We start from the raw sequence: 23,087 nt of genomic DNA, 5'->3' as shown, positions 1-23,087 counted from the left end.
ACAGTGCTTCGACTGGTTCCCATTCCTTTACCATTCCCCTCCTACGTGGCTGGCAGTCATGAATACAGATAGTAACCTACTGCGTAACTTCTGATATCTCATCCTCCTGTGTGGTTAGCTTCCACAAGGACAATTGGTCCAGGGGTGTCTGACATCATAAAGCTAAAGCAAGAAGTTGTCTGACTAGAAGGCCACTCTGTTGCAAATCAGCTGGCATCATGAAGGTACTAATTTATAGTGGGAGCCTGTGCCTGAATATTATTTCTGTCAAGATGGAAGTAATATGAATCACATTATGTTGGTCATGATAGTTAATAAAAGATATCTCATCCTCCTGTGTGGTTAGCTTCCACAAGGACAATTGGTCCAGGGGTGTCTGACATCATAAAGCTAAAGCAAGAAGTTGTCTGACATGCAGTGCCATTCTGTTGCCTAGCAGTCTGACATCATAAAGCTAAAGCAAGATGTTTTCTGACTAGAAGGCCACTCTGTTGCTAATCAGCTGGCATCATGAAGGTAAAGGAAGATGTTGTCTGACATGAGAGCCACTCTGTTGCCTAACAAGGAGTAGGATACATTTATCTTGGTAATGAGATGAGTTGCAGGGTAGATAGGATGCCCAACGAAAAGATGAGATGGTACGAAGAAAGAAATTAGAACTTTATTTAGACTTACACATTTGTATGAACGCAGGTTTGAGCATAAGAGTCTCAACTTCACCATTGATGCACTGGTAGGATTTGGCTAAAGAGAAGATGCAAATTATGCTATTCATAGTTTCTATTAATCCTGTTAACTGTAGCATAACCCTTCCTCTCTCAACTTACCAGCTGGCTTAATCGCTACTGGTGTACCATATCCTAAAACAAAGGAAGTAAGAAGGGTGCGCTGCCACTTGGCTGGCAAAAAGATTTATATCCCAATGTACGTGCTACAATTGTTTAGAGAGTGTTAGCAAATGAGGCAAGGGAATGCAGAGAAGTATGAGAGGTTATAAACACAAATTGAGATTTGATTTTTTAATTGAGCTGTTGATTTTGACAATAAAACAAACTCCATAGTATTGATCTTGTTACCCTTTATAAAAATATAAACTTTTTTTATTGCTTATACTAAATGTACTAACAGTGGACTTTTCCATCTGCAGATTATACTGAATGACCAGCAGTGGCAGTGTTTCACAGCAGAGTTTCTCTGAATTGCCGAGACTGAAGCAAAAAAAAATAAGGAAGTCTTCTGGCATACTGCATCATTTTACCAATTTATGTGGTAAGTAAAACTCCCAATCATTCTTTTAGGCATTAAAAAGATGTAAATAGCATCGGAATGTCCTCACTAATTTATAGTGGGAGCCTGTGCCTGAATATTATTTCTGTCAAGATGGAATTAATATGTATCACATTATATTGGTCATGATAGTTAATAAAAGACTGACTGACTCAAACTCTACTAAAACCTGCTTTAGATCCTGGTGCTAGCAACGTTCTATTCGAGGAAATATCTGCCTTTGAGACTGAAATGCACCATCTCACTTATGAAAAATAGTGTTACATACTCAAGGAAGGAAGCTCATCTAACCTCTTCTCCTGCACTCTCTATGTTGGACTCTGATACTCAAGATGGATTGTTGTTAAGGTTAATCTGTCTTTGTACCTCAATCCCACTTTCGAAAAGGACACAGTGCTTTGACTGGTTCCCATTCCTTTACCATTCCCCCTCCAACGTGGCTGGCAGTCATGAATACAGATAGTAACCTACTGCGTAACTTCTGATATCTCATCCTCCTGTGTGGTTAGCTTCCACAAGGACAATTGGTCCAGGGGTGTCTGACATCATAAAGCTAAAGCAAGAAGTTTTCTGACATGAGATGCCATTCTGTTGCCTAGCAGTCTGACATCATAAAGCTAAAGCAAGATGTTTTCTGACTAGAAGGCCACTCTGTTGCAAAGCAGCTGGCATCATGAAGGTAAAGGAAGATGTTGTCTGACATGAGAGCCACTCTGTTGCCTAACAAGGAGTAGGATACATTTATCTTGGTAATGAGATGAGTTGCAGGGTAGATAGGATGCCCAACGAAAAGATGAGATGGTACGAAGAAAGAAATTAGAACTTTATTTAGACTTACACATTTGTATGAACGCAGGTTTGAGCATAAGAGTCTCAACTTCACCATTGCTGCACTGGTAGGATTTGGCTAAAGAGAAGATGCAAATTATGCTATTCATAGTTTCTATTAATCCTGTTAACTGTAGCATAACCCTTCCTCTCTCAACTTACCAGCTGGCTTAATCGCTACTGGTGTACCATATCCTAAAACAAAGGAAGTAAGAAGGGTGCGCTGCCACTTGGATGGCAAAAAGATTTATATCCCAATGTACGTGCTACAATTGTTTAGAGAGTGTTAGCAAATGAGGCAAGGGAATGCAGAGAAGTATGAGAGGTTATAAACACAAATTGAGATTTGATTTTTTAATTGAGCTGTTGATTTTGACAATAAAACAAACTCCATAGTATTGATCTTGTTACCCTTTATAAAAATCTAAACTTTTTGTATTGCTTATACTAAATGTACTAACAGTGGACTTTTCCATCTGCAGATTATACTGAATGACCAGCAGTGGCAGTGTTTCACAGCAGAGTTTCTCTGAATTGCCGAGACTGAAGCAAAAAAAAATAAGGAAGTCTTCTGGCATACTGCATCATTTTACCAATTTATGTGGTAAGTAAAACTCCCAATCATTCTTTTAGGCATTAAAAAGATGTAAATAGCATCGGAATGTCCTCACTAATTTATAGTGGGAGCCTGTGCCTGAATATTATTTCTGTCAAGATGGAATTAATATGTATCACATTATATTGGTCATGATAGTTAATAAAAGACTGACTGACTCAAACTCTACTAAAACCTGCTTTAGATCCTGGTGCTAGCAACGTTCTATTCGAGGAAATATCTGCCTTTGAGACTGAAATGCACCATCTCACTTATGAAAAATAGTGTTACATACTCAAGGAAGGAAGCTCATCTAACCTCTTCTCCTGCACTCTCTATGTTGGACTCTGATACTCAAGATGGATTGTTGTTAAGGTTAATCTGTCTTTGTACCTCAATCCCACTTTCGAAAAGGACACAGTGCTTTGACTGGTTCCCATTCCTTTACCATTCCCCCTCCAACGTGGCTGGCAGTCATGAATACAGATAGTAACCTACTGCGTAACTTCTGATATCTCATCCTCCTGTGTGGTTAGCTTCCACAAGGACAATTGGTCCAGGGGTGTCTGACATCATAAAGCTAAAGCAAGAAGTTTTCTGACATGAGATGCCATTCTGTTGCCTAGCAGTCTGACATCATAAAGCTAAAGCAAGATGTTTTCTGACTAGAAGGCCACTCTGTTGCAAAGCAGCTGGCATCATGAAGGTAAAGGAAGATGTTGTCTGACATGAGAGCCACTCTGTTGCCTAACAAGGAGTAGGATACATTTATCTTGGTAATGAGATGAGTTGCAGGGTAGATAGGATGCCCAACGAAAAGATGAGATGGTACGAAGAAAGAAATTAGAACTTTATTTAGACTTACACATTTGTATGAACGCAGGTTTGAGCATAAGAGTCTCAACTTCACCATTGCTGCACTGGTAGGATTTGGCTAAAGAGAAGATGCAAATTATGCTATTCATAGTTTCTATTAATCCTGTTAACTGTAGCATAACCCTTCCTCTCTCAACTTACCAGCTGGCTTAATCGCTACTGGTGTACCATATCCTAAAACAAAGGAAGTAAGAAGGGTGCGCTGCCACTTGGATGGCAAAAAGATTTATATCCCAATGTACGTGCTACAATTGTTTAGAGAGTGTTAGCAAATGAGGCAAGGGAATGCAGAGAAGTATGAGAGGTTATAAACACAAATTGAGATTTGATTTTTTAATTGAGCTGTTGATTTTGACAATAAAACAAACTCCATAGTATTGATCTTGTTACCCTTTATAAAAATCTAAACTTTTTGTATTGCTTATACTAAATGTACTAACAGTGGACTTTTCCATCTGCAGATTATACTGAATGACCAGCAGTGGCAGTGTTTCACAGCAGAGTTTCTCTGAATTGCCGAGACTGAAGCAAAAAAAAATAAGGAAGTCTTCTGGCATACTGCATCATTTTACCAATTTATGTGGTAAGTAAAACTCCCAATCATTCTTTTAGGCATTAAAAAGATGTAAATAGCATCGGAATGTCCTCACTAATTTATAGTGGGAGCCTGTGCCTGAATATTATTTCTGTCAAGATGGAAGTAATATGAATCACATTATGTTGGTCATGATAGTTAATAAAAGACTGACTGACTCAAACTCTACTAAAACCTGCTTTAGATCCTGGTGCTAGCAATGTTCTATTCGAGGAAATTGCTGCCTTTGAGACTGAAATGCACCATCTCACTAATAAAAAATAGTGTTACATACTCAAGGAAGGAAGCTCATCTAACCTCTTCTCCTGCACTCTGTATGTTGGACTCTGATACTCAAGATGGATTGTTGTTAAGGTTAATCTGTCTTTGTACCTCAATCCCACTTTCGAAAAGGACACAGTGCTTCGACTGGTTCCCATTCCTTTACCATTCCCCCTCCTACGTGGCTGGCAGTCATGAATACAGATAGTAACCTACTGCGTAACTTCTGATATCTCATCCTCCTGTGTGGTTAGCTTCCACAAGGACAATTGGTCCAGGGGTGTCTGACATCATAAAGCTAAAGCAAGAAGTTTTCTGACATGAGGTGCCATTCTGTTGCCTAGCAGTCTGACATCATAAAGCTAAAGCAAGATGTTTTCTGACTAGAAGGCCACTCTGTTGCAAATCAGCTGGCATCATGAAGGTAAAGGAAGATGTTGTCTGACATGAGAGCCACTCTGTTGCCTAACAAGGAGTAGGATACATTTATCTTGGTAATGAGATGAGTTGCAGGGTAGATAGGATGCCCAACGAAAAGATGAGATGGTACGAAGAAAGAAATTAGAACTTTATTTAGACTTACACATTTGTATGAACGCAGGTTTGAGCATAAGAGTCTCAACTTCACCATTGCTGCACTGGTAGGATTTGGCTAAAGAGAAGATGCAAATTATGCTATTCATAGTTTCTATTATTCCTGTTAACTGTAGCATAACCCTTCCTCTCTCAACTTACCAGCTGGCTTAATCGCTACTGGTGTACCATATCCTAAAACAAAGGAAGTAAGAAGGGTGCGCTGCCACTTGGCTGGCATAAAGATTTATATCCCAATGTACGTGCTACAATTGTTTAGAGAGTGTTAGCAAATGAGGCAAGGGAATGCAGAGAAGTATGAGAGGTTATAAACACAAATTGAGATTTGATTTTTTAATTGAGCTGTTGATTTTCACAATAAAACAGACTCCATAGTATTGATCTGGTTACCCTTTATAAAAATCTCAACTTTTTGTATTGCTTATACTAAATGTACTAACAGTGGACTTTTCCATCTGCAGATTATACTGAATGACCAGCAGTGGCAGTGTTTCACAGCAGAGTTTCTCTGAATTGCCGAGACTGAAGCAAAAAAAAATAAGGAAGTCTTCTGGCATACTGCATCATTTTAACAATTTATGTGGTAAGTAAAACTCCCAATCATTCTTTTAGTCATTAAAAAGATGTAAATAGCATCGGAATGTCCTCACTAATTTATAGTGGGAGCCTGTGCCTGAATATAATTTCTGTCAAGATGGAAGTAATATGAATCACATTATGTTGGTCATGATAGTTAATAAAAGACAGACTGACTCAAACTCTACTAAAACCTGCTTTAGATCCTGGTGCTAGCAATGTTCTATTCGAGGAAATTGCTGCCTTTGAGACTGAAATGCACCATCTCACTAATAAAAAATAGTGTTACATACTCAAGGAAGGAAGCTCATCTAACCTCTTCTCCTGCACTCTGTATGTTGGACTCTGATACTCAAGATGGATTGTTGTTAAGGTTAATCTGTCTTTGTACCTCAATCCCACTTTCGAAAAGGACACAGTGCTTCGACTGGTTCCCATTCCTTTACCATTCCCCTCCTACGTGGCTGGCAGTCATGAATACAGATAGTAACCTACTGCGTAACTTCTGATATCTCATCCTCCTGTGTGGTTAGCTTCCACAAGGACAATTGGTCCAGGGGTGTCTGACATCATAAAGCTAAAGCAAGAAGTTGTCTGACTAGAAGGCCACTCTGTTGCAAATCAGCTGGCATCATGAAGGTACTAATTTATAGTGGGAGCCTGTGCCTGAATATTATTTCTGTCAAGATGGAAGTAATATGAATCACATTATGTTGGTCATGATAGTTAATAAAAGATATCTCATCCTCCTGTGTGGTTAGCTTCCACAAGGACAATTGGTCCAGGGGTGTCTGACATCATAAAGCTAAAGCAAGAAGTTGTCTGACATGCAGTGCCATTCTGTTGCCTAGCAGTCTGACATCATAAAGCTAAAGCAAGATGTTTTCTGACTAGAAGGCCACTCTGTTGCTAATCAGCTGGCATCATGAAGGTAAAGGAAGATGTTGTCTGACATGAGAGCCACTCTGTTGCCTAACAAGGAGTAGGATACATTTATCTTGGTAATGAGATGAGTTGCAGGGTAGATAGGATGCCCAACGAAAAGATGAGATGGTACGAAGAAAGAAATTAGAACTTTATTTAGACTTACACATTTGTATGAACGCAGGTTTGAGCATAAGAGTCTCAACTTCACCATTGATGCACTGGTAGGATTTGGCTAAAGAGAAGATGCAAATTATGCTATTCATAGTTTCTATTAATCCTGTTAACTGTAGCATAACCCTTCCTCTCTCAACTTACCAGCTGGCTTAATCGCTACTGGTGTACCATATCCTAAAACAAAGGAAGTAAGAAGGGTGCGCTGCCACTTGGCTGGCAAAAAGATTTATATCCCAATGTACGTGCTACAATTGTTTAGAGAGTGTTAGCAAATGAGGCAAGGGAATGCAGAGAAGTATGAGAGGTTATAAACACAAATTGAGATTTGATTTTTTAATTGAGCTGTTGATTTTGACAATAAAACAAACTCCATAGTATTGATCTTGTTACCCTTTATAAAAATATAAACTTTTTTTATTGCTTATACTAAATGTACTAACAGTGGACTTTTCCATCTGCAGATTATACTGAATGACCAGCAGTGGCAGTGTTTCACAGCAGAGTTTCTCTGAATTGCCGAGACTGAAGCAAAAAAAAATAAGGAAGTCTTCTGGCATACTGCATCATTTTACCAATTTATGTGGTAAGTAAAACTCCCAATCATTCTTTTAGGCATTAAAAAGATGTAAATAGCATCGGAATGTCCTCACTAATTTATAGTGGGAGCCTGTGCCTGAATATTATTTCTGTCAAGATGGAATTAATATGTATCACATTATATTGGTCATGATAGTTAATAAAAGACTGACTGACTCAAACTCTACTAAAACCTGCTTTAGATCCTGGTGCTAGCAACGTTCTATTCGAGGAAATATCTGCCTTTGAGACTGAAATGCACCATCTCACTTATGAAAAATAGTGTTACATACTCAAGGAAGGAAGCTCATCTAACCTCTTCTCCTGCACTCTCTATGTTGGACTCTGATACTCAAGATGGATTGTTGTTAAGGTTAATCTGTCTTTGTACCTCAATCCCACTTTCGAAAAGGACACAGTGCTTTGACTGGTTCCCATTCCTTTACCATTCCCCCTCCAACGTGGCTGGCAGTCATGAATACAGATAGTAACCTACTGCGTAACTTCTGATATCTCATCCTCCTGTGTGGTTAGCTTCCACAAGGACAATTGGTCCAGGGGTGTCTGACATCATAAAGCTAAAGCAAGAAGTTTTCTGACATGAGATGCCATTCTGTTGCCTAGCAGTCTGACATCATAAAGCTAAAGCAAGATGTTTTCTGACTAGAAGGCCACTCTGTTGCAAAGCAGCTGGCATCATGAAGGTAAAGGAAGATGTTGTCTGACATGAGAGCCACTCTGTTGCCTAACAAGGAGTAGGATACATTTATCTTGGTAATGAGATGAGTTGCAGGGTAGATAGGATGCCCAACGAAAAGATGAGATGGTACGAAGAAAGAAATTAGAACTTTATTTAGACTTACACATTTGTATGAACGCAGGTTTGAGCATAAGAGTCTCAACTTCACCATTGCTGCACTGGTAGGATTTGGCTAAAGAGAAGATGCAAATTATGCTATTCATAGTTTCTATTAATCCTGTTAACTGTAGCATAACCCTTCCTCTCTCAACTTACCAGCTGGCTTAATCGCTACTGGTGTACCATATCCTAAAACAAAGGAAGTAAGAAGGGTGCGCTGCCACTTGGATGGCAAAAAGATTTATATCCCAATGTACGTGCTACAATTGTTTAGAGAGTGTTAGCAAATGAGGCAAGGGAATGCAGAGAAGTATGAGAGGTTATAAACACAAATTGAGATTTGATTTTTTAATTGAGCTGTTGATTTTGACAATAAAACAAACTCCATAGTATTGATCTTGTTACCCTTTATAAAAATCTAAACTTTTTGTATTGCTTATACTAAATGTACTAACAGTGGACTTTTCCATCTGCAGATTATACTGAATGACCAGCAGTGGCAGTGTTTCACAGCAGAGTTTCTCTGAATTGCCGAGACTGAAGCAAAAAAAAATAAGGAAGTCTTCTGGCATACTGCATCATTTTACCAATTTATGTGGTAAGTAAAACTCCCAATCATTCTTTTAGGCATTAAAAAGATGTAAATAGCATCGGAATGTCCTCACTAATTTATAGTGGGAGCCTGTGCCTGAATATTATTTCTGTCAAGATGGAAGTAATATGAATCACATTATGTTGGTCATGATAGTTAATAAAAGACTGACTGACTCAAACTCTACTAAAACCTGCTTTAGATCCTGGTGCTAGCAATGTTCTATTCGAGGAAATTGCTGCCTTTGAGACTGAAATGCACCATCTCACTAATAAAAAATAGTGTTACATACTCAAGGAAGGAAGCTCATCTAACCTCTTCTCCTGCACTCTGTATGTTGGACTCTGATACTCAAGATGGATTGTTGTTAAGGTTAATCTGTCTTTGTACCTCAATCCCACTTTCGAAAAGGACACAGTGCTTCGACTGGTTCCCATTCCTTTACCATTCCCCCTCCTACGTGGCTGGCAGTCATGAATACAGATAGTAACCTACTGCGTAACTTCTGATATCTCATCCTCCTGTGTGGTTAGCTTCCACAAGGACAATTGGTCCAGGGGTGTCTGACATCATAAAGCTAAAGCAAGAAGTTTTCTGACATGAGGTGCCATTCTGTTGCCTAGCAGTCTGACATCATAAAGCTAAAGCAAGATGTTTTCTGACTAGAAGGCCACTCTGTTGCAAATCAGCTGGCATCATGAAGGTAAAGGAAGATGTTGTCTGACATGAGAGCCACTCTGTTGCCTAACAAGGAGTAGGATACATTTATCTTGGTAATGAGATGAGTTGCAGGGTAGATAGGATGCCCAACGAAAAGATGAGATGGTACGAAGAAAGAAATTAGAACTTTATTTAGACTTACACATTTGTATGAACGCAGGTTTGAGCATAAGAGTCTCAACTTCACCATTGCTGCACTGGTAGGATTTGGCTAAAGAGAAGATGCAAATTATGCTATTCATAGTTTCTATTATTCCTGTTAACTGTAGCATAACCCTTCCTCTCTCAACTTACCAGCTGGCTTAATCGCTACTGGTGTACCATATCCTAAAACAAAGGAAGTAAGAAGGGTGCGCTGCCACTTGGCTGGCAAAAAGATTTATATCCCAATGTACGTGCTACAATTGTTTAGGGAGTGTTAGCAAATGAGGCAAGGGAATGCAGAGAAGTATGAGAGGTTATAAACACAAATTGAGATTTGATTTTTTAATTGAGCTGTTGATTTTCACAATAAAACAGACTCCATAGTATTGATCTGGTTACCCTTTATAAAAATCTAAACTTTTTGTATTGCTTATACTAAATGTACTAACAGTGGACTTTTCCATCTGCAGATTATACTGAATGACCAGCAGTGGCAGTGTTTCACAGCAGAGTTTCTCTGAATTGCCGAGACTGAAGCAAAAAAAAATAAGGAAGTCTTTTGGCATACTGGATCATTTTACCAATTTATGTGGTAAGTAAAACTCCCAATCATTCTTTTAGGCATTAAAAAGATGTAAATAGCATCGGAATGTCCTCACTAATTTATAGTGGGAGCCTGTGCCTGAATATTATTTCTGTCAAGATGGAAGTAATATGTATCTCATTATATTGGTCATGATAGTTAATAAAAGACTGACTGACTCAAACTCTACTAAAACCTGCTTTAGATCCTGGTGCTAGCAACGTTCTATTCGAGGAAATATCTGCCTTTGAGACTGAAATGCACCATCTCACTTATGAAAAATAGTGTTACATACTCAAGGAAGGAAGCTCATCTAACCTCTTCTCCTGCACTCTCTATGTTGGACTCTGATACTGAAGATGGATTGTTGTTAAGGTTAATCTGTCTTTGTACCTCAATCCCACTTTCGAAAAGGACACAGTGCTTTGACTGGTTCCCATTCCTTTACCATTCCCCCTCCAACGTGGCTGGCAGTCATGAATACAGATAGTAACCTACTGCGTAACTTCTGATATCTCATCCTCCTGTGTGGTTAGCTTCCACAAGGACAATTGGTCCAGGGGTGTCTGACATCATAAAGCTAAAGCAAGAAGTTGTCTGACTAGAAGGCCACTCTGTTGCAAATCAGCTGGCATCATGAAGGTAAAGGAAGATGTTTTCTGACTAGAAGGCCACTCTGTTGCAAAGCAGCTGGCATCATGAAGGTAAAGGAAGATGTTGTCTGACATGAGAGCCACTCTGTTGCCTAACAAGGAGTAGGATACATTTATCTTGGTAATGAGATGAGTTGCAGGGTAGATAGGATGCCCAACAAAAAGATGAGATGGTACGAAGAAAGAAATTAGAACTTTATTTAGACTTACACATTTGTATGAACGCAGGTTTGAGCATAAGAGTCTCAACTTCACCATTGCTGCACTGGTAGGATTTGGCTAAAGAGAAGATGCAAATTATGCTATTCATAGTTTCTAATAATCCTGTTAACTGTAGCATAACCCTTCCTCTCTCAACTTACCAGCTGGCTTAATCGCTACTGGTGTACCATATCCTAAAACAAAGGAAGTAAGAAGGGTGCGCTGCCACTTGGCTGGCATAAAGATTTATATCCCAATGTACGTGCTACAATTGTTTAGAGAGTGTTAGCAAATGAGGCAAGGGAATGCAGAGAAGTATGAGAGGTTATAAACACAAATTGAGATTTGATTTTTTAATTGAGCTGTTGATTTTCACAATAAAACAGACTCCATAGTATTGATCTGGTTACCCTTTATAAAAATCTCAACTTTTTGTATTGCTTATACTAAATGTACTAACAGTGGACTTTTCCATCTGCAGATTATACTGAATGACCAGCAGTGGCAGTGTTTCACAGCAGAGTTTCTCTGAATTGCCGAGACTGAAGCAAAAAAAAATAAGGAAGTCTTTTGGCATACTGGATCATTTTACCAATTTATGTGGTAAGTAAAACTCCCAATCATTCTTTTAGTCATTAAAAAGATGTAAATAGCATCGGAATGTCCTCACTAATTTATAGTGGGAGCCTGTGCCTGAATATAATTTCTGTCAAGATGGAAGTAATATGAATCACATTATGTTGGTCATGATAGTTAATAAAAGACAGACTGACTCAAACTCTACTAAAACCTGCTTTAGATCCTGGTGCTAGCAATGTTCTATTCGAGGAAATTGCTGCCTTTGAGACTGAAATGCACCATCTCACTAATAAAAAATAGTGTTACATACTCAAGGAAGGAAGCTCATCTAACCTCTTCTCCTGCACTCTGTATGTTGGACTCTGATACTCAAGATGGATTGTTGTTAAGGTTAATCTGTCTTTGTACCTCAATCCCACTTTCGAAAAGGACACAGTGCTTCGACTGGTTCCCATTCCTTTACTATTCCCCTCCTACGTGGCTGGCAGTCATGAATACAGATAGTAACCTACTGCGTAACTTCTGATATCTCATCCTCCTGTGTGGTTAGCTTCCACAAGGACAATTGGTCCAGGGGTGTCTGACATCATAAAGCTAAAGCAAGAAGTTGTCTGACTAGAAGGCCACTCTGTTGCAAATCAGCTGGCATCATGAAGGTACTAATTTATAGTGGGAGCCTGTGCCTGAATATTATTTCTGTCAAGATGGAAGTAATATGAATCACATTATGTTGGTCATGATAGTTAATAAAAGATATCTCATCCTCCTGTGTGGTTAGCTTCCACAAGGACAATTGGTCCAGGGGTGTCTGACATCATAAAGCTAAAGCAAGAAGTTGTCTGACATGCAGTGCCATTCTGTTGCCTAGCAGTCTGACATCATAAAGCTAAAGCAAGATGTTTTCTGACTAGAAGGCCACTCTGTTGCTAATCAGCTGGCATCATGAAGGTAAAGGAAGATGTTGTCTGACATGAGAGCCACTCTGTTGCCTAACAAGGAGTAGGATACATTTATCTTGGTAATGAGATGAGTTGCAGGGTAGATAGGATGCCCAACGAAAAGATGAGATGGTACGAAGAAAGAAATTAGAACTTTATTTAGACTTACACATTTGTATGAACGCAGGTTTGAGCATAAGAGTCTCAACTTCACCATTGATGCACTGGTAGGATTTGGCTAAAGAGAAGATGCAAATTATGCTATTCATAGTTTCTATTAATCCTGTTAACTGTAGCATAACCCTTCCTCTCTCAACTTACCAGCTGGCTTAATCGCTACTGGTGTACCATATCCTAAAACAAAGGAAGTAAGAAGGGTGCGCTGCCACTTGGCTGGCAAAAAGATTTATATCCCAATGTACGTGCTACAATTGTTTAGAGAGTGTTAGCAAATGAGGCAAGGGAATGCAGAGAAGTATGAGAGGTTATAAACACAAATTGAGATTTGATTTTTTAATTGAGCTGTTGATTTTGACAATAAAACAAACTCCATAGTATTGATCTTGTTACCCTTTATAAAAATATAAACTTTTTTTATTGCTTATACTAAATGTACTAACAGTGGACTTTTCCATCTGCAGATTATACTGAATGACCAGCAGTGGCAGTGTTTCACAGCAGAGTTTCTCTGAATTGCCGAGACTGAAGCAAAAAAAAATAAGGAAGTCTTCTGGCATACTGCATCATTTTACCAATTTATGTGGTAAGTAAAACTCCCAATCATTCTTTTAGGCATTAAAAAGATGTAAATAGCATCGGAATGTCCTCACTAATTTATAGTGGGAGCCTGTGCCTGAATATTATTTCTGTCAAGATGGAATTAATATGTATCACATTATTTTGGTCATGATAGTTAATAAAAGACTGACTGACTCAAACTCTACTAAAACCTGCTTTAGATCCTGGTGCTAGCAACGTTCTATTCGAGGAAATATCTGCCTTTGAGACTGAAATGCACCATCTCACTTATGAAAAATAGTGTTACATACTCAAGGAAGGAAGCTCATCTAACCTCTTCTCCTGCACTCTCTATGTTGGACTCTGATACTCAAGATGGATTGTTGTTAAGGTTAATCTGTCTTTGTACCTCAATCCCACTTTCGAAAAGGACACAGTGCTTTGACTGGTTCCCATTCCTTTACCATTCCCCCTCCAACGTGGCTGGCAGTCATGAATACAGATAGTAACCTACTGCGTAACTTCTGATATCTCATCCTCCTGTGTGGTTAGCTTCCACAAGGACAATTGGTCCAGGGGTGTCTGACATCATAAAGCTAAAGCAAGAAGTTTTCTGACATGAGATGCCATTCTGTTGCCTAGCAGTCTGACATCATAAAGCTAAAGCAAGATGTTTTCTGACTAGAAGGCCACTCTGTTGCAAAGCAGCTGGCATCATGAAGGTAAAGGAAGATGTTGTCTGACATGAGAGCCACTCTGTTGCCTAACAAGGAGTAGGATACATTTATCTTGGTAATGAGATGAGTTGCAGGGTAGATAGGATGCCCAACGAAAAGATGAGATGGTACGAAGAAAGAAATTAGAACTTTATTTAGACTTACACATTTGTATGAACGCAGGTTTGAGCATAAGAGTCTCAACTTCACCATTGCTGCACTGGTAGGATTTGGCTAAAGAGAAGATGCAAATTATGCTATTCATAGTTTCTATTAATCCTGTTAACTGTAGCATAACCCTTCCTCTCTCAACTTACCAGCTGGCTTAATCGCTACTGGTGTACCATATCCTAAAACAAAGGAAGTAAGAAGGGTGCGCTGCCACTTGGATGGCAAAAAGATTTATATCCCAATGTACGTGCTACAATTGTTTAGAGAGTGTTAGCAAATGAGGCAAGGGAATGCAGAGAAGTATGAGAGGTTATAAACACAAATTGAGATTTGATTTTTTAATTGAGCTGTTGATTTTGACAATAAAACAAACTCCATAGTATTGATCTTGTTACCCTTTATAAAAATCTAAACTTTTTGTATTGCTTATACTAAATGTACTAACAGTGGACTTTTCCATCTGCAGATTATACTGAATGACCAGCAGTGGCAGTGTTTCACAGCAGAGTTTCTCTGAATTGCCGAGACTGAAGCAAAAAAAAATAAGGAAGTCTTCTGGCATACTGCATCATTTTACCAATTTATGTGGTAAGTAAAACTCCCAATCATTCTTTTAGGCATTAAAAAGATGTAAATAGCATCGGAATGTCCTCACTAATTTATAGTGGGAGCCTGTGCCTGAATATTATTTCTGTCAAGATGGAATTAATATGTATCACATTATATTGGTCATGATAGTTAATAAAAGACTGACTGACTCAAACTCTACTAAAACCTGCTTTAGATCCTGGTGCTAGCAACGTTCTATTCGAGGAAATATCTGCCTTTGAGACTGAAATGCACCATCTCACTTATGAAAAATAGTGTTACATACTCAAGGAAGGAAGCTCATCTAACCTCTTCTCCTGCACTCTCTATGTTGGACTCTGATACTCAAGATGGATTGTTGTTAAGGTTAATCTGTCTTTGTACCTCAATCCCACTTTCGAAAAGGACACAGTGCTTTGACTGGTTCCCATTCCTTTACCATTCCCCCTCCAACGTGGCTGGCAGTCATGAATACAGATAGTAACCTACTGCGTAACTTCTGATATCTCATCCTCCTGTGTGGTTAGCTTCCACAAGGACAATTGGTCCAGGGGTGTCTGACATCATAAAGCTAAAGCAAGAAGTTTTCTGACATGAGATGCCATTCTGTTGCCTAGCAGTCTGACATCATAAAGCTAAAGCAAGATGTTTTCTGACTAGAAGGCCACTCTGTTGCAAAGCAGCTGGCATCATGAAGGTAAAGGAAGATGTTGTCTGACATGAGAGCCACTCTGTTGCCTAACAAGGAGTAGGATACATTTATCTTGGTAATGAGATGAGTTGCAGGGTAGATAGGATGCCCAACGAAAAGATGAGATGGTACGAAGAAAGAAATTAGAACTTTATTTAGACTTACACATTTGTATGAACGCAGGTTTGAGCATAAGAGTCTCAACTTCACCATTGCTGCACTGGTAGGATTTGGCTAAAGAGAAGATGCAAATTATGCTATTCATAGTTTCTATTAATCCTGTTAACTGTAGCATAACCCTTCCTCTCTCAACTTACCAGCTGGCTTAATCGCTACTGGTGTACCATATCCTAAAACAAAGGAAGTAAGAAGGGTGCGCTGCCACTTGGCTGGCAAAAAGATTTATATCCCAATGTACGTGCTACAATTGTTTAGGGAGTGTTAGCAAATGAGGCAAGGGAATGCAGAGAAGTATGAGAGGTTATAAACACAAATTGAGATTTGATTTTTTAATTGAGCTGTTGATTTTCACAATAAAACAGACTCCATAGTATTGATCTGGTTACCCTTTATAAAAATCTAAACTTTTTGTATTGCTTATACTAAATGTACTAACAGTGGACTTTTCCATCTGCAGATTATACTGAATGACCAGCAGTGGCAGTGTTTCACAGCAGAGTTTCTCTGAATTGCCGAGACTGAAGCAAAAAAAAATAAGGAAGTCTTTTGGCATACTGGATCATTTTACCAATTTATGTGGTAAGTAAAACTCCCAATCATTCTTTTAGGCATTAAAAAGATGTAAATAGCATCGGAATGTCCTCACTAATTTATAGTGGGAGCCTGTGCCTGAATATTATTTCTGTCAAGATGGAAGTAATATGTATCTCATTATATTGGTCATGATAGTTAATAAAAGACTGACTGACTCAAACTCTACTAAAACCTGCTTTAGATCCTGGTGCTAGCAACGTTCTATTCGAGGAAATATCTGCCTTTGAGACTGAAATGCACCATCTCACTTATGAAAAATAGTGTTACATACTCAAGGAAGGAAGCTCATCTAACCTCTTCTCCTGCACTCTCTATGTTGGACTCTGATACTGAAGATGGATTGTTGTTAAGGTTAATCTGTCTTTGTACCTCAATCCCACTTTCGAAAAGGACACAGTGCTTTGACTGGTTCCCATTCCTTTACCATTCCCCCTCCAACGTGGCTGGCAGTCATGAATACAGATAGTAACCTACTGCGTAACTTCTGATATCTCATCCTCCTGTGTGGTTAGCTTCCACAAGGACAATTGGTCCAGGGGTGTCTGACATCATAAAGCTAAAGCAAGAAGTTGTCTGACTAGAAGGCCACTCTGTTGCAAATCAGCTGGCATCATGAAGGTAAAGGAAGATGTTTTCTGACTAGAAGGCCACTCTGTTGCAAAGCAGCTGGCATCATGAAGGTAAAGGAAGATGTTGTCTGACATGAGAGCCACTCTGTTGCCTAACAAGGAGTAGGATACATTTATCTTGGTAATGAGATGAGTTGCAGGGTAGATAGGATGCCCAACAAAAAGATGAGATGGTACGAAGAAAGAAATTAGAACTTTATTTAGACTTACACATTTGTATGAACGCAGGTTTGAGCATAAGAGTCTCAACTTCACCATTGCTGCACTGGTAGGATTTGGCTAAAGAGAAGATGCAAATTATGCTATTCATAGTTTCTAATAATCCTGTTAACTGTAGCATAACCCTTCCTCTCTCAACTTACCAGCTGGCTTAATCGCTACTGGTGTACCATATCCTAAAACAAAGGAAGTAAGAAGGGTGCGCTGCCACTTGGCTGGCATAAAGATTTATATCCCAATGTACGTGCTACAATTGTTTAGAGAGTGTTAGCAAATGAGGCAAGGGAATGCAGAGAAGTATGAGAGGTTATAAACACAAATTGAGATTTGATTTTTTAATTGAGCTGTTGATTTTCACAATAAAACAGACTCCATAGTATTGATCTGGTTACCCTTTATAAAAATCTCAACTTTTTGTATTGCTTATACTAAATGTACTAACAGTGGACTTTTCCATCTGCAGATTATACTGAATGACCAGCAGTGGCAGTGTTTCACAGCAGAGTTTCTCTGAATTGCCGAGACTGAAGCAAAAAAAAATAAGGAAGTCTTCTGGCATACTGCATCATTTTAACAATTTATGTGGTAAGTAAAACTCCCAATCATTCTTTTAGTCATTAAAAAGATGTAAATAGCATCGGAATGTCCTCACTAATTTATAGTGGGAGCCTGTGCCTGAATATAATTTCTGTCAAGATGGAAGTAATATGAATCACATTATGTTGGTCATGATAGTTAATAAAAGACAGACTGACTCAAACTCTACTAAAACCTGCTTTAGATCCTGGTGCTAGCAATGTTCTATTCGAGGAAATTGCTGCCTTTGAGACTGAAATGCACCATCTCACTAATAAAAAATAGTGTTACATACTCAAGGAAGGAAGCTCATCTAACCTCTTCTCCTGCACTCTGTATGTTGGACTCTGATACTCAAGATGGATTGTTGTTAAGGTTAATCTGTCTTTGTACCTCAATCCCACTTTCGAAAAGGACACAGTGCTTCGACTGGTTCCCATTCCTTTACCATTCCCCTCCTACGTGGCTGGCAGTCATGAATACAGATAGTAACCTACTGCGTAACTTCTGATATCTCATCCTCCTGTGTGGTTAGCTTCCACAAGGACAATTGGTCCAGGGGTGTCTGACATCATAAAGCTAAAGCAAGAAGTTGTCTGACTAGAAGGCCACTCTGTTGCAAATCAGCTGGCATCATGAAGGTACTAATTTATAGTGGGAGCCTGTGCCTGAATATTATTTCTGTCAAGATGGAAGTAATATGAATCACATTATGTTGGTCATGATAGTTAATAAAAGATATCTCATCCTCCTGTGTGGTTAGCTTCCACAAGGACAATTGGTCCAGGGGTGTCTGACATCATAAAGCTAAAGCAAGAAGTTGTCTGACATGCAGTGCCATTCTGTTGCCTAGCAGTCTGACATCATAAAGCTAAAGCAAGATGTTTTCTGACTAGAAGGCCACTCTGTTGCTAATCAGCTGGCATCATGAAGGTAAAGGAAGATGTTGTCTGACATGAGAGCCACTCTGTTGCCTAACAAGGAGTAGGATACATTTATCTTGGTAATGAGATGAGTTGCAGGGTAGATAGGATGCCCAACGAAAAGATGAGATGGTACGAAGAAAGAAATTAGAACTTTATTTAGACTTACACATTTGTATGAACGCAGGTTTGAGCATAAGAGTCTCAACTTCACCATTGATGCACTGGTAGGATTTGGCTAAAGAGAAGATGCAAATTATGCTATTCATAGTTTCTATTAATCCTGTTAACTGTAGCATAACCCTTCCTCTCTCAACTTACCAGCTGGCTTAATCGCTACTGGTGTACCATATCCTAAAACAAAGGAAGTAAGAAGGGTGCGCTGCCACTTGGCTGGCAAAAAGATTTATATCCCAATGTACGTGCTACAATTGTTTAGAGAGTGTTAGCAAATGAGGCAAGGGAATGCAGAGAAGTATGAGAGGTTATAAACACAAATTGAGATTTGATTTTTTAATTGAGCTGTTGATTTTGACAATAAAACAAACTCCATAGTATTGATCTTGTTACCCTTTATAAAAATCTAAACTTTTTTTATTGCTTATACTAAATGTACTAACAGTGGACTTTTCCATCTGCAGATTATACTGAATGACCAGCAGTGGCAGTGTTTCACAGCAGAGTTTCTCTGAATTGCCGAGACTGAAGCAAAAAAAAATAAGGAAGTCTTCTGGCATACTGCATCATTTTACCAATTTATGTGGTAAGTAAAACTCCCAATCATTCTTTTAGGCATTAAAAAGATGTAAATAGCATCGGAATGTCCTCACTAATTTATAGTGGGAGCCTGTGCCTGAATATTATTTCTGTCAAGATGGAATTAATATGTATCACATTATATTGGTCATGATAGTTAATAAAAGACTGACTGACTCAAACTCTACTAAAACCTGCTTTAGATCCTGGTGCTAGCAACGTTCTATTCGAGGAAATATCTGCCTTTGAGACTGAAATGCACCATCTCACTTATGAAAAATAGTGTTACATACTCAAGGAAGGAAGCTCATCTAACCTCTTCTCCTGCACTCTCTATGTTGGACTCTGATACTCAAGATGGATTGTTGTTAAGGTTAATCTGTCTTTGTACCTCAATCCCACTTTCGAAAAGGACACAGTGCTTTGACTGGTTCCCATTCCTTTACCATTCCCCCTCCAACGTGGCTGGCAGTCATGAATACAGATAGTAACCTACTGCGTAACTTCTGATATCTCATCCTCCTGTGTGGTTAGCTTCCACAAGGACAATTGGTCCAGGGGTGTCTGACATCATAAAGCTAAAGCAAGAAGTTTTCTGACATGAGATGCCATTCTGTTGCCTAGCAGTCTGACATCATAAAGCTAAAGCAAGATGTTTTCTGACTAGAAGGCCACTCTGTTGCAAAGCAGCTGGCATCATGAAGGTAAAGGAAGATGTTGTCTGACATGAGAGCCACTCTGTTGCCTAACAAGGAGTAGGATACATTTATCTTGGTAATGAGATGAGTTGCAGGGTAGATAGGATGCCCAACGAAAAGATGAGATGGTACGAAGAAAGAAATTAGAACTTTATTTAGACTTACACATTTGTATGAACGCAGGTTTGAGCATAAGAGTCTCAACTTCACCATTGCTGCACTGGTAGGATTTGGCTAAAGAGAAGATGCAAATTATGCTATTCATAGTTTCTATTAATCCTGTTAACTGTAGCATAACCCTTCCTCTCTCAACTTACCAGCTGGCTTAATCGCTACTGGTGTACCATATCCTAAAACAAAGGAAGTAAGAAGGGTGCGCTGCCACTTGGATGGCAAAAAGATTTATATCCCAATGTACGTGCTACAATTGTTTAGAGAGTGTTAGCAAATGAGGCAAGGGAATGCAGAGAAGTATGAGAGGTTATAAACACAAATTGAGATTTGATTTTTTAATTGAGCTGTTGATTTTGACAATAAAACAAACTCCATAGTATTGATCTTGTTACCCTTTATAAAAATCTAAACTTTTTGTATTGCTTATACTAAATGTACTAACAGTGGACTTTTCCATCTGCAGATTATACTGAATGACCAGCAGTGGCAGTGTTTCACAGCAGAGTTTCTCTGAATTGCCGAGACTGAAGCAAAAAAAAATAAGGAAGTCTTCTGGCATACTGCATCATTTTACCAATTTATGTGGTAAGTAAAACTCCCAATCATTCTTTTAGGCATTAAAAAGATGTAAATAGCATCGGAATGTCCTCACTAATTTATAGTGGGAGCCTGTGCCTGAATATTATTTCTGTCAAGATGGAAGTAATATGAATCACATTATGTTGGTCATGATAGTTAATAAAAGACTGACTGACTCAAACTCTACTAAAACCTGCTTTAGATCCTGGTGCTAGCAATGTTCTATTCGAGGAAATTGCTGCCTTTGAGACTGAAATGCACCATCTCACTAATAAAAAATAGTGTTACATACTCAAGGAAGGAAGCTCATCTAACCTCTTCTCCTGCACTCTGTATGTTGGACTCTGATACTCAAGATGGATTGTTGTTAAGGTTAATCTGTCTTTGTACCTCAATCCCACTTTCGAAAAGGACACAGTGCTTCGACTGGTTCCCATTCCTTTACCATTCCCCCTCCTACGTGGCTGGCAGTCATGAATACAGATAGTAACCTACTGCGTAACTTCTGATATCTCATCCTCCTGTGTGGTTAGCTTCCACAAGGACAATTGGTCCAGGGGTGTCTGACATCATAAAGCTAAAGCAAGAAGTTTTCTGACATGAGGTGCCATTCTGTTGCCTAGCAGTCTGACATCATAAAGCTAAAGCAAGATGTTTTCTGACTAGAAGGCCACTCTGTTGCAAATCAGCTGGCATCATGAAGGTAAAGGAAGATGTTGTCTGACATGAGAGCCACTCTGTTGCCTAACAAGGAGTAGGATACATTTATCTTGGTAATGAGATGAGTTGCAGGGTAGATAGGATGCCCAACGAAAAGATGAGATGGTACGAAGAAAGAAATTAGAACTTTATTTAGACTTACACATTTGTATGAACGCAGGTTTGAGCATAAGAGTCTCAACTTCACCATTGCTGCACTGGTAGGATTTGGCTAAAGAGAAGATGCAAATTATGCTATTCATAGTTTCTATTATTCCTGTTAACTGTAGCATAACCCTTCCTCTCTCAACTTACCAGCTGGCTTAATCGCTACTGGTGTACCATATCCTAAAACAAAGGAAGTAAGAAGGGTGCGCTGCCACTTGGCTGGCAAAAAGATTTATATCCCAATGTACGTGCTACAATTGTTTAGGGAGTGTTAGCAAATGAGGCAAGGGAATGCAGAGAAGTATGAGAGGTTATAAACACAAATTGAGATTTGATTTTTTAATTGAGCTGTTGATTTTCACAATAAAACAGACTCCATAGTATTGATCTGGTTACCCTTTATAAAAATCTAAACTTTTTGTATTGCTTATACTAAATGTACTAACAGTGGACTTTTCCATCTGCAGATTATACTGAATGACCAGCAGTGGCAGTGTTTCACAGCAGAGTTTCTCTGAATTGCCGAGACTGAAGCAAAAAAAAATAAGGAAGTCTTTTGGCATACTGGATCATTTTACCAATTTATGTGGTAAGTAAAACTCCCAATCATTCTTTTAGGCATTAAAAAGATGTAAATAGCATCGGAATGTCCTCACTAATTTATAGTGGGAGCCTGTGCCTGAATATTATTTCTGTCAAGATGGAAGTAATATGTATCTCATTATATTGGTCATGATAGTTAATAAAAGACTGACTGACTCAAACTCTACTAAAACCTGCTTTAGATCCTGGTGCTAGCAACGTTCTATTCGAGGAAATATCTGCCTTTGAGACTGAAATGCACCATCTCACTTATGAAAAATAGTGTTACATACTCAAGGAAGGAAGCTCATCTAACCTCTTCTCCTGCACTCTCTATGTTGGACTCTGATACTGAAGATGGATTGTTGTTAAGGTTAATCTGTCTTTGTACCTCAATCCCACTTTCGAAAAGGACACAGTGCTTTGACTGGTTCCCATTCCTTTACCATTCCCCCTCCAACGTGGCTGGCAGTCATGAATACAGATAGTAACCTACTGCGTAACTTCTGATATCTCATCCTCCTGTGTGGTTAGCTTCCACAAGGACAATTGGTCCAGGGGTGTCTGACATCATAAAGCTAAAGCAAGAAGTTGTCTGACTAGAAGGCCACTCTGTTGCAAATCAGCTGGCATCATGAAGGTAAAGGAAGATGTTTTCTGACTAGAAGGCCACTCTGTTGCAAAGCAGCTGGCATCATGAAGGTAAAGGAAGATGTTGTCTGACATGAGAGCCACTCTGTTGCCTAACAAGGAGTAGGATACATTTATCTTGGTAATGAGATGAGTTGCAGGGTAGATAGGATGCCCAACAAAAAGATGAGATGGTACGAAGAAAGAAATTAGAACTT

The 23,087-nt window shown here is 39.0% G+C and overlaps 1 long non-coding RNA gene across 1 annotated transcript; it reads left to right on the top strand.

The window, feature by feature from the left end:
- Positions 1 to 1,147: 1,147 nt before the first annotated feature.
- On the top strand, positions 1,148 to 22,192 carry LOC147676764 (uncharacterized). The gene is made up of 12 exons (XR_015302440.1): positions 1,148 to 1,269; positions 2,598 to 2,719; positions 4,048 to 4,169; positions 5,498 to 5,619; positions 7,175 to 7,296; positions 8,625 to 8,746; positions 13,200 to 13,321; positions 14,650 to 14,771; positions 17,548 to 17,669; positions 19,225 to 19,346; positions 20,675 to 20,796; positions 22,125 to 22,192. It is a non-coding gene; the product is annotated as an uncharacterized LOC147676764 (long non-coding RNA).
- The last annotated feature ends 895 nt before the right edge of the window (positions 22,193 to 23,087 follow it).

The sequence above is a fragment of the Lissotriton vulgaris genome, chromosome 12 (genome assembly GCF_964263255.1).
Source record: "Lissotriton vulgaris chromosome 12, aLisVul1.2, whole genome shotgun sequence".
NCBI lineage: Eukaryota > Metazoa > Chordata > Amphibia > Caudata > Salamandridae > Lissotriton > Lissotriton vulgaris.
Note: the sequence above shows the minus strand (reverse complement) of the source record. Positions and strands in the feature narration are given on the sequence as shown.